We start from the raw sequence: 13,381 nt of genomic DNA on the forward strand, positions 1-13,381 counted from the left end.
CTGGGTACATACACAGGTTTTGAAAAATTCTAATCAAATGCTTAGAAAACACATTAATTTTTAATTTTTTTATTAACACATATACTCAAGAAATATTACCAGATATGGTAATTTTTCAAAACTATACTAAATGAAAGAAAAGTGGGCCCTTTTAGCTTAATTTTAAGCAAAGTGGCCTAAGAGGGAAAATACTGCTAAAGATCCTTTACTTGATGCTTTGAGACTACATTATAAGTGGATCATAGGAACTATAGAATGTCAAGGAGAGGTAGAAATTGAGCTATGTATGCATTGAAGTGTTTAGAAGGGCAGATATCTTCTACAGATTATCAAAGTATATGTAAACATACTTGTTTCATTAGTTCTCATAACCAGCCCTATCTTTCTAAGTTTTTTAAATTAGAAGTAATGGCTTCCTTATCCTACACAATAATGCAGATAAGAATAATAGTTTAACGCACACAACTGGTGTTTGTTTGCCTTAATAAGAATAAAGTAATATGTTTTCTGTAACTATAATATAAATTAGGCTGTGTGGAGTAGATTTATTTCAATGTTAGGAAATCAGAAATTTTATTAAAAATAAAATTAGCGCTAATTTAAAATTATGTGCTATGAACAGGAGCCTATTTTAAGATAAGCTTCTGATATCTAAGAGAAGTATTTCTTTGTATTTTTGCTGTAATTTTTTATTTTACAGGTCAACTCTGGCCCCCAACCATCATTATTATGTTGAGTTTGTGAGATATTCTAATTTAAATCTAATAGTTTGTAGAAAAGTTACACATAAAGAAATATTAATCTTTTTTTTTTAGACATATGGATTTATTATTTATTTATTGGGCTGTGTTGGGTCTTCGCTTCTGTGCGAGGGCTTCCTCTAGTTGCAGCAAGCGGGGGCCACTCCTCATCGCGGTGCGTGGGCCTCTCACCATCGCGGCCTCTCTTGTTGCAGAGCACAGGCTCCAGACGTGCAGGCTCAGTAGTTGTGGCTCACGGGCCTAGTTGCTCCGCGGCATGTGGGATCTTCCCAGACCAGGGCTCGAACCCGTGTCCCCTGCATTAGCAGGCAGATTCTCAACCACTGCGCCACCAGGGAAGCCCAAAAGTTAAGTAATTTAAGCTTAGTTTCCTGAATACTTTATTATGCTCTTCAAACAATTCAAATATTAAATTGATTTAAACCAGCATCTTTGAAGGTGAATATGTTAGTGTGATTTTTATGAATACTTAAAAGGTAATCATGGATAGAAGCAGCACACTTGTCATCCCTTTTATATATTGATGTTTGGGGTTTCGTAACTTAAGGGTTAATTTTTCTTTTCCTTCTTGGCTACTTTTCCTGTAGTTTAGATATACTACTAATAGATAAACTGGTTCCTCAGTCATATGGCCTAAATTAAGGAAATGTACTTTGCTTGAGACCCAGACTCCAACCATGAATTTTTAAATCGGTTTTGCAAAAACATAATCCCTCATTAGAACAGCAAAATGTAACATTAATAGTAAAGTAGACTTGTCAAAACAAGCTTTTTAAAAAAGAAAAGTGTTGTAATATGGGACATATACTCACTAATAGTTTTTTCCTTTGTAATATTCTTCTGTCCTACCCTTATATTCAGACATTGATTTGAATACTCCTTTTAAACTTTCCCTGAATCCTCTTAACTTTCAACCCTTCTAGGTCTTGTTGGCTTCTTGGGTTTCAAGGTGAAATACTACTGTACTGCTTTACCCTAAACTTCTACTTTTCCTCCACCTTAGTCATGGACATTCTTTTCATCTTTCTTAAGCTACTAAAGTTAAAGGGATGATGTTAAGTGAGCCTTTTTTTCGTACCTCTAGTGGTAACTTCAGACTTCTGGTATAGTTACAATCCACAGAAGCTGGGTAACTGATATGTATTCAAAGTGGAGATCATAAAATTAATGTGGAAATGCAAGGGACCCAGAATAGCTAACACAGTATTCAAGAGGAAGAACAAAGTTGGAGGACTCACAATTCTCAATTTCAAAACTTACTACACAGCTGTAGTAAACAAGACAGCATGTTCCTGGTGTAAGGTTAGACATATAGATCAGTGTAATAGAATTGAGAGTCTTGAAATAAAGTCTTACATTTATGGTCAATTGATTTTTTAAAATTAATTAATTTTATTTTTGGCTGTGTTGGGTCTTCGTTGCTGTGCGGGGGCTTTCTCTACTTGTGGCGAGTGGGGGCTACTCTTCGTTGTGGTGTGGGGGCTTCTCACCACGGTGGCTTCTCTTGTTGCACAGCATGGGCTCTAGGTGCGTGGGCTTCAGTAGTTGTGGCACATGAGCTCAGTAGTTGTGGCTCGCAGGCTCCAGAGCACAGGCTCAGTAGTTGTGGTGCACAGGCTTAGTTGCTCCGCGGCATTTGGGATCTTCTGAGACTAGGGATTGAACCTGTGTCCCCTGCATTGGCAGGCGGATTCTTAACCACTGCGCCACCAGGGAAGTCCCTGGTCAATTGATTTTTTCAACAGAGTGCCAAATAAATGCAAAGAGGGAAATATAATCTATTCAACAAATGGTGTGGGGACAATGGATATCCACATACATACACAAAAAAACATAAAGTTGAACCTTTTTTTACACCATACACAAAAATTAACTCTAAATGGATCAAAGACCTAAAGGTAAGAGCTAAAACTATAAAACTCTTAGAGAAAACGTAAGACTAAATCTTCATGACTTTGAATTAGGCAATTTTTTTCTTAGCTGTGACATAAAAACACGACAAAAGAAAAAATAATGCAAATTGGCTACATCAAAATTAAAAATGTTTGTTGTACAAATGATACCATCAAGAAAGTGAAGAGACAGTATGCAGAATGAGAGAAAATACTTGCAAATTATATATCTGATAAGGGACATCTATCCAGAATATATAAAAAAACTCTTACAACTCAAAAATAAAAGGCAAAGAATCTAATTTTTTTTACATGGCCAAAGGATTTGAATATACAGTTCTCTAAAGAAGATAAAGAAATGGCCATTAAGCACATGAAGATCTTCGAAGTAAATAGTCATTAGGGAACTGCAAATCAAAGCCACAATTAGAGACCCTTTCACACCCACTAGGGTGGCTCTAATAATAAAGACAGACAATAACAAATGTTGAGGAGGATGTGAAGAAATTGAAATCCTTCATACATTGTTGATTGATTCTTTGTTTTAATAATTTCTCTTTGTTGATATTCTCTATTTGATGGGACATAGTTGTCATACTTTCCTTTTTTAAATCTTTTTAGTTAATAGACTTTATTTCTTAGAGCAGTTTTAGGTTTACAGAAAAATTGAACAGAAAGTACAGAGTTCCTATATACACCCACACGCCCTCTACTATGCCCAGTTTTCCCTATTATTAACATCTTGCATTGGTATGGTACATTTGTTATAATTGATGAACCAGTATTGATACATTATTAACTAAACTGCATAGTTTACATTAGGATCCACTCTTGGTGGTGTACAATTCTATGGCTTTTGCCAAATACATAATATATCTACCATTATAGTATCATACAGAATAATTTCCCCACCCTAAATATCCCTTGTGCTCTACCTGTTTATCCCTCTCCCCAACCCTTGGTAACCACTGATCATTTTACTGTTTCTATACTCTTGCCTTTTCCAAAATGTTATATAGTTGGAATCATACCATATGTATCCTTTTCAGACTGACTCCTTAGCAATATGCATTTAAGGTTCCTCCATATCTTTTTGTGGTTTGATACCTCATTTATTTTTTTTTGAATTTTTAAAAATTCAACAAATATTTGTTAAACTTCAACTATGTGTGTAAGGAACTGCCAGGTTCTTTTTTTTCCCCCAGATTTATTGAGATAATTGACATATAACATTGTGTAAGTTTAAGATGTACAATGTGATGATTTGATGCACATATATTAAAATGATTACCACAGTAAGGTTAGTTAACATATCCCCCACCTCATGTAATTACAATTTTGTTGTTGTTGTTGTTGTTGTAGTGAGAACATTTAAATTCTACTCTCATAGCAACTTTCAAATATACAATATTGTTAACTGTAGTCACCATGCTGTACATTAGATCCCTAGAATTTATTTTCATATAAACTGGAAGTTTGTACACATTGACCAACATCTCATTTCCCCTACTCCTAGCCCCTGGAAACCACCGTTCTACTCTGCTTCTATAAAGCTGGCTATTTTATATTCCACATATAACTGAGATCATATAGTATTTGTCTTTCTCTGTCTGATTTATTTCACTTAGTGTAGTGCCCTCAATGTCCATCCATGTTGCTGCACCTTGCAGAACTTCCCTTTTATGGCTAAATAATAATCTTTTGTGTGTATATATATATATACATACACACACACACACACACACATATATGCACACACCAAATTTTCTTTATCCATTCATCTGTAAACAGATTTGTCTTAGATTTTGTGAAAAATGCTGCAATGAACAAAGGGGTGCAGATATCTCTTCAAGATAGTGACTTCATTTCCTTTGAATGTATACCCAGAAGTGGGATTACCAAATCATGTGGTAGTTCTAATTTTAATCTTTTGAGGACCTCCATACATGTTTTCCATAGCGCTGTACCAATTTACATCATCACCAACAGTGCGCTTTGGCTCCCTATTTTCCACATTCTTGCCAACACTTAATAGATAATAGCTATTGATAAGATAGCTATTGATAAGACTATTGATAATAGTCTTTTGATAATAGCCATTCTAACAGGTGTGTAATTATACCTCATTGTGGTTTTGATTTGCATTTCCTGATGATTAGTGATGTTCAGAACCTTTTCATGTATTTGTTGGCCATTTGTATATCTTTGTAAAAAATATCTATTCAGGTCCCTTGTCCATTTCTTAATCAGGATTTTTGTTCTGTTTTGTTTTGTTTTTTGCTGTTGAGTTGTGTAAGTCCCTTATATGTTGTAGATGTTAATCCCTTATCTGATTTATGGTTTGCAAATACTTTCTTCTGTTTTATATGTTGCCTTTTCATTTTGTTGATTATTTCTTTCTCTTTGCAGAAGCTTTTTAACCTTATGTAGTCCCACTTATTGACATTTGCTTATGCTTTTGGTGTCCTATCTTAAAAATTGTTGCTAAGACCAATGTGAAGGAACTTTTTCCCCTATATTTTCCTCTAGGAATTTTATAGTTTTGGGTTTTATGATTAAGTCCTTAATTCATTTTGAGTTAATTTTTGTGCATGGTGTAAAATAACGGTCCAATTTCATTCTTTTGCATGTGGATATTCAGTTTTCCCAACACCATTTATTGAAGGCACTGTTCTTTCCACATTGAGTAGTCTTGGTTCCCTTTTCAGATATTAGTTGACTATATATATGTGGATTTATTTTGGGCTCTCATCTCTGTTCTGTTAGCCTGTGTGTCTATTTTTATGCCAGAACCATGCTGTTTTGATTACTGTAGCTTTGTAATATAGTTTGAAATCAGGAAATGTGATGCCTTCAACTTTGTTCTTTTTCAGGATTTCATTGTCTATTCAGGGTCTCTTGTGGTTACATGTGAATTTTAGGATTTCTTTCTATTTCTATGAAAAGTGCCATTTGAATTTTGATAGGGATTGCCTTGAGTCTGTGGATGGCTTTGGGTAGCATGGACTTTTTTTTTTAACATCTTTATTGGAGTATAATTGCTTTACAGTGTTGTGTTAGCTTCTGCTGTATAACAAAGTGAATCAGCTATATGCATACATATATCCCCATATCCCCTCCCTCTTGCGTCTCCCTCCCACCTACCTTATCCCACCCCTCTAGGTGGTCGCAAAGCACCGAGCTGATCTCCCTGTGCCATGCAGCTGCTTCCCGCTAGCTATTTAAAATTTGGTAGTGTATATATATCAGTGCTACTCTCTTACTTCGTCCCAGCTTACCCTTCCCCCTACTGTGTCCTCAAGTCCATTTTCTACATCTGCGTCTTTATTCCTGTCCTGCCCCTAGGTTCTTCAGAACTTTTTTGTTTTTTTTAGATCCCATATATATGTGATAATATACTGTATTTGTTTTTCTCTTTCTGATTTACTTCACTCTGTATGACAGACTCCAGGTCTATCCACCTCACTACAAATAGCTCAATTTCGTTTCCGTTTATGGCTGAGTAATATTCCCTTGTATATATGTGCCACATCTTCTTTATCCATTCATCTGTCGATGGACACTTAGGTTGCTTCCATGTCCTGGCTATTGTAAATAGAGCTGCAGTGAACATTGTGGTACATGACTCTTTTTGAATTATGGTTTTCTCAGGGTATATGCCCAGTAGTGGGATTGCTGGCTCGTATGGTACTTCTATTTTAGTCTTTTAAGGAACCTTCATACTGTTCTCCATAGTGGCTGTACCAATTTACATTCCCACCAACAGTGTAAGAGGTTTCCCTTTTCTCCACACCCTCTCCAGCATTTATTGTTTGTAGATTTTTTGATGATGGCCATTCTGACTAGTGTGAGGTGATACCTCATTGTAGTTTTGATTTGCATTTCTCTAATGATTAGTGATGTTGAGCATCTTTTCATGTGTTTGCTGGCAATCTGCATATCTTCTTCAGAGAAATGTCTATTTAGGTCTTCTGCCCATTTTTGGATTGGGTTGTTTGTTTTTTTTGATATTGACCTACATGAGCTGCTTGTATATTCTGGAGATTAATCCTTTGTCACTTGTTTTGTTTGCAAATAGTTTCTCCCATTCTGAGGGTTGTCTTTTCATCTTGTTTATGGTTTCCTTTGCTGTGCAAAAGCTGTGAAGTTTCATTAGGCCCCATTTGTTTATTTTTGTTTTTATTTCCATTTCTCTAGGAGGTGGATCAAAAAAGATCTTGCTGTGATTTATGTCAGACAGTGTTCTTCCTATGTTTTCCTCTAAGAGTTTTATAGTGTCTGGTCTTACATTTAGGTCTTTAATCCATTTTGAGTTTATTTTTGTGTTTGGTGTTATGGAGTGTTCTAATTTCATTCTTTTACATGTAGCTGTCCAGTTTTCCCAGCGCCACTTATTGAAGAGACTGTCTTTTCTCCATTGTATATCCTTGCCTCCTTTGTCATAGATTAGTTGACCACAGTTACGTGGGTTTATCTCTGGGCTTTCTATCTTGTTCCATTGATCTATGTTTTGGTTTTTGTGCCAGTACCATATTGTCTTGATGACTGTTGCTTTGTAGTAGTATAGTCTGAAGTCAGGGAGTCTGATTCCTCCAGCTCCGTTTTTTTCCCTCAAGACTGCTTTGGCTATTCGGAGTCTTTTGTGTCTCCATACAAATTTTAAGATTTTTTGTTCTAGTTCCATAAAAAATGCCATTAGTAATTTGATAGGGATTGCATTGAATATGTAGATTGCTTTGGGTAGTATAGTCATTTTCACAATCTTGATTCTTCCAATCCAAGAACATGGTATATCTCTATCTGTTAGTATCATCTTTAATTTCTTTCATCAGTGTCTTATTGTTTTCTGCGTACAAGTCTTTTGTCTCCCTTGGTAGGTTTATTCCTAGGTAGTTTATTCTTTTTGTTGCAATGGTAATGGGAGTGTTTCCTTAATTTCTCTTTCAGATTTTTCATCATTAGTGTATAGGAATGCAAGAGATTTCTGTGCATTAATTTTGTATCCTGCAACTTTACCAAATTCATTGATTAGCTCTAGTAGTTTTCTGGTGGCATCTTTAGGATTCTCTATGTATAGTATCATGTCATCTGCAAACAGTGACAGTTTTACTTCTTCTTTTCCAATTTGTATTCCTTTAGTTCTTTTTCTTCTCTGATTGCCGTGGCAGGACTTCCAAAACTATGTTGAATAATAGTGGTGAGAGTGGACATCCTTGTCTTGTTCCTGATCTTAGAGGAAATGCTTTCAGTTTTTCACCATTTAGAATGATGTTTGCTGTGGATTTGTCATATATGGCCTTTATTATGTTGAGGTAGGTTCCCTCTATGCCCACCTGCTGGAGATTTCTTACCATAAATTGGTGTTGAATTTCGTCAAAAGCTTTTTCTGCATCTATTGAGATGATCATATGGTTTTTCTTCTTCAATTTGTCAATATGGTGTATCACATTGATTGATTTACGTATATTGAAGAAACCTTGCACCCCTGGGATAAATCCCACTTGATCATAGTGTATGACCCTTTTAATGTATTGTTGGATTCTGTTTGCTAGTATTTTGTTGAGGATTTTTGCATCTACATTCATCAGTGATATTGGTCTGTAATTTTCTTTTTTTGTAGTATCTTTGTCTGGTTTTGGTATCAGGCTGATGGTGGCCTCATAGAATGAGTTTGGAAGTGTTCCTTCCTCTGCAGTTTTTTGGAAAAGTTTGAGAAGGATGTGTGTTAGCTCTTTTCTAATTGTTTGATAGAATTCTCCTGTGAAACCACCTGGTCCTGGACTTTTGTTTGTTGGAAGATTTTTAGTCACAGTTTCAATTTCATCACTTGTGTTTGGCCTGTTCATATTTTCTATTTCTTCCTGGTTCAGTCTTGGAAGGTTATACCTTTCTAAGAGTTTGCCCATTTCTTCCAGGTTGTCCATTTTATTGGCATACAGTTGCTTGTAGTAGTCTCTCAGGATGCTTTGTATTTCTGCGGTGTCTGTTGTAACTTCTCCTTGTTCATTTCTAATTTTATTGATTTGAGTCCTCTCCCCCTTTTTCTTGATGAGTCTGGCTAATGATTTATGAATTTTGTTTATCTTCTCAAAGAACCAGCTCTTAGTTTTATTGATCTTTGCTATAGTTTTCTTTTTTTCTATTTCATTTATTTCTGCTGTGATCTTTATGATTTCTTTCCTTCTGCTAACTTTGGGTTTTGTTTGTTCTTCTTTCTCTAGTTCCTTTAGGTGTAAGGTTAGATTGTTTATTTGAGATGTTTCTTGTTTCTTTAGGTAGGCTTGTATAGCTATAAACTTCCCTCTTAGAACTGCTTTTGCTGCATCCCATAGGTTTTGGATCATCGTGTTTTCTCTGTCATTTCTTTCTAGGTATTTTTTGATTTCCTCTTTGATTTCTTCAGTGATCTCTTGGTTATTTAGTAACGTATTGTTTAGCCTCCATGTGTTTATGTGTTTTACGTTTTTTCCCCTGTAATTCATTTCTAATCTCATAACGTTGTGGTCAGAAAAGATGCTTTATATGATTTCAGTTTTCTTAAATTTACTGTGGCTTGATTTGTGACCGAAGATGTGATCTATCCTGGAGAATGTTCCGTACGCACTTGAGAAGAAAGTGTAATCTGCTGTTTCTGGATAGAATGTCCTATGAATATCAATTACTTCTGTGTGGTCTATTGTGTCATTTAAAGCTTCTGTTTCCTTATTTATTTTCATTTTGGATAATCTGTCCATTGGTGTAAGTGAGGTGTTAAAGTCCCCCACTATTAATGTGTTACTGTCGATTTCCTCTTTTAGAGCTGTTAGCAGTTGCCTTATGTATTGAGGTGCTCCTATGTTGGGTGCATATATATTTATAATTCTTATATCTTCCTCTTGGATTGATCCCTTGATCATTATGTAGTGTCCTTCCTTGTCTCTTGTAACATTCTTTATTTTAAAGTCTATTTTATCTGACATGAGTATTGCTACTCCAGCTTTCTTCTGATTTCCATTTGCATGGAATATCTTTTTCCATCCCCTCACTTTCAGTCTGTATGTGTCCCTAGGTCTGAAGTGGGTCTCTTGTAGACAGCATATATATGGGTCTTATTTTTGTATCAATTCAGAAAGCCTGTGTCTTTTGGTTGGAGCATTTAATCCATTTACGTTTAAGGTAATTATCGATATGTATGATCCTATAACCATTTTCTTAATTGTTTTGGTTTGTTTTTGTAGGTTCTTTTCTTCTCTTGTTTTTCCCACTTAGAGAAGTTCCTTTAGCATTTGTTGTAGAGCTGGTTTGGTGGTGCTGAATTCTCTTAGCTTTTGCTTGTCTGTAAAGCTTTTGATTTCTCCATCGAATCTGAATGAGATCCTTACTGGCTAGAGTAATCTTGGTTGTAGGTTCTTCCCTTTCATCACTTTAATTATATCATGCCACTCCCTTCTGGCTTGTAGAGTTTTTGCTGAGAAATCAGCTGTTAACCTTATGGGAGTTCCCCTGTATGTTATTTGTCGTTTTTCCCTTGCTGCCTTCAATAATTTTTATTTGTCTTTAATTTTTGCCAGTTTGATTACTGTGTGTCTTGGCGTGTTTCTCCTTGGGTTTATCCTGTGTGGGTCTCTCTGGGCTTCCTGGACTTGGGTGGCTATTTCCTTTCCCATGTTAGGGAAGTTTTAGACTATAATATCTTCAAATATTTTCTCTGGTCCTTTCCCTCTCTCTTCTCCTTCTGGGACCCCTATAATGCGAATGTTGTTGTGTTTAATGTTGTCCCAGAGGTCTCTTAGTCTGTCTTCATTTCTTTTCATTCTTTTTTCTTTATTCTATTCCGCAGCAGTGAATTCCACCATTCTGTCTTCCAGGTCACTTTATCCGTTTTTCTGCCTCAGTTATTCTGCTATTGATTCCTTCTAGTGTATTTTTCATTTCAGTTATTGTATTGTTCATCTCTGTTTGTTTGTTCTTTAATTCTTCTAGGTCTTTGTTAAACATTTCTTGCATCTTCTCGATCTTTGCCTCCATTCTTTTTCCGAGGTCCTGGATCATCTTCACTATCATTATTCTGAATTCTTTTTCTGGAAGGTTGCCTACCTCCACTTCATTTAGTTGTTTTTCTGGGGTTTTATCTTGTTCCTTCATCTGGTACATAGCCCTCTGACTTTTCATCTTGTGTAGCTTTCTGTGAATGTGGTTTTTGTTCCACAGGCTGCAGGATTGTAGTTCTTCTTGCTTCTGCTGTCTGCCCTCTGGTGGATGAGGCTATCTAAGAGGCTTGTGCAAGTTTCCTGATGGGAGGGACTGGTGGTGGGTAGAGCTGGGTGTTGCTCTGGTTGGCAGAGCTTAGCAAAACTTTAATCTTCTTGTCTGCTGATGGGTGGGGCTGGGTTCCCTCCCTGTTGGTTGTTTGGCCTGAGGCAACCCAACACTGGAGCCTACCTGGGCTCTTTGGTGTGGCTAACGGCAGACTCTGGGAGGGCTCACGCCAAGGAGTACTTCCCAGAACTTCTGCCGCCAGTGTCCTTGTCCCCACAGTGAGCCACAGCCACCGCCCGCCTCTGCAGGAGACCCTCCAGTACTAGCAGGTAGGTCTGGTTCAGTCTCCCCTGGGGTCACTGCTCCTTCCCCTGGGTCCCGATGCGCACACTACTTTGTGTGTGCCCTCCAAGAGTGGGATCTCTGTTTCCCCCAGTCCTGTAGAAGTCCTGCAGTCAAATCCCACTAGCCTTCAAAGTCTGATTCTCTAGGAATTCCTCTTCCCATTGGGAACCTGACGTAGGGCTCAGAACCTTCACTCCAGTGGGTGGACTTCTGTGGTATAAGTGTTCTCTAGACTGTGAGTCACCCTCCCAGCAATTATGGGATTTGATTTTACTGAGATTGCGCCCCTCCTATTGTCTCATTGTGGCTTCTCCTTTGTCTTTGGATGTGGGTTATCTTTTTTGGTGAGTTTCAGTGTCTTCCTGTCGATGATTGTGCAGCAGTTTGTTGTGATTCTGGTGTTCTCACAAGAGGGAGTGAGAGCACGTCCTTCTACTCCGCTCTCTTGGTTCCTGTCCCTTTCATCACTTTAAATATGTCCTGCCACTCCTTTCTGGCTTGCAGAGTTTCTGCTGAAAAATGAGCTCTTAACCTTATGGGGATTCCCTTGTATGTTATTTGTTGCTTTTTCCTTGTTGCTTTCAGTATTTTTTTTTGTATGTAATTTTTTTTAATAGAATGAGCTCGTGGATTATTACATAGGCATATGGGAGTCCATGGATATATATTTTTTAATTTTTATTTATTTAATTTATTTATTTACGGCTGTGTTGGGTCTTCGTTTCTGTGCAAGGGCTTTCTCTAGTTGTGGAACGTGGGGGCCACTCTTCATCGCGGTGTGTGGGCCTCTCACTATCACGGCCTCTCTTGTTGCAGAGCACAGGCTCCAGATGCGCAGGCTCAGTAATTGTGGCTCACGGGCCTAGTTGCTCTGCGGCATGTGGGATCTTCCCAGACCAGGGCTCGAACCCGTGTCCCCTGCATTGGCAGGCAGATTCTCAACCACTGCGCCACCAGGGAAGCCCTGTATCTAATTTTTGATAGTTTGATTAATATGTGTTTTGGCACGTTTCTCTTTGGTTTATCCTGTATGGTACTCTCTGTGCTTCTTGGACTTGATTGACTATTTCCTTTCCCATGTTAGGTTACTTTTCGATTATAATCTCTTCAAATATTTTCTCAGACCCTTTCTTTTTCTCTTCTTCTTCTGGGACCCCTATAATTCGAATGTTGGTGCATTTAATGTTGTCCCAGATGTCTCTGAGACTGTCCTCAATTCTTTTTATTCTTTTTTCTTTATTCTGCTCCCTGGCAGTTATTTCCACCATTTTATCTTCCAGCTCACTTATCCGTTCTTCTGCCTCAGTTATTCTGTTATTGATTCCTTCTAGAGTATTTTCAATTTCAGTAATTGTATTGTTCATCACTGTTTGTTTGCTCTTTAGTTCTTGTAGATCCTTGTTAAATATTTCTTGTATTTTTTCCATTCTGTTTCTGAGATTTTGGATCATCTTTACTGTCATTACTCTGAATTCTTTTTCAGGTAGGTTGCCTATTTCATCTTCATTTATTTGGTCTTGTAGGTTTTTACCTTGCTCCTTTATCTGTAACAAATTTTTTTGTCATTTCTTTTTTTTTTTTTTTTTGATGGGTGATGCTGTATTCCTGTCTTACTGGTTGTTTGGCCTGAGACGTCCAGCACTGGAGTTTGCAGGCAGTTAGACAGAGCTGGGTCTTGGTGCTGAGATGAGGACCTCTGGGAGGCCTCACTCCAATTGATATTCCCTGGGGTGTGAGGTTCTCTGTTAGTCCAGCGGTTTGGACTCAGAGCTCCCACCACAGGAACTCGGGCCTGACCTCTGGCCTGGGAACCAAGATCCCACAACCTGGTCTCTGGGGGTTCCTCCTGTCCCCTTAGGTGTCTGTAGTCCCTCACCAGTGCCTGGTAGGTGCCCTAGTTGTGAGGTGCCGCAAATTCCATGTCCTCCTAGTACGCCATCTTGACTCCACCCTTCAGCATGGACATTTTAACAATATTAATTCTTTTTTTAAATAAATTTATTTATTTACCTATTTTTTGGCTGTGTTGGGTCTTCGTCGCTGCATCTGGGCTTTCTCTAGTTGCAGCGAGCGGGGGCTACTCTTCATTGTGGTGCACAGACTTCTCATTGTGGTGGACTCTCGTTTCAGAGCAGAGGCTCTAGG

General features: G+C 37.7%; 1 protein-coding gene across 8 annotated transcripts in view; it reads left to right on the forward strand.

Moving 5' to 3' along the window:
* Positions 1-13,381, forward strand: part of TBC1D8B (TBC1 domain family member 8B) — a 74,599-nt gene that overhangs the window by 23,054 nt on the left and 38,164 nt on the right. The window lies entirely within an intron of this gene.

Source organism: Balaenoptera acutorostrata, chromosome X (genome assembly GCF_949987535.1).
Source record: "Balaenoptera acutorostrata chromosome X, mBalAcu1.1, whole genome shotgun sequence".
NCBI lineage: Eukaryota > Metazoa > Chordata > Mammalia > Artiodactyla > Balaenopteridae > Balaenoptera > Balaenoptera acutorostrata.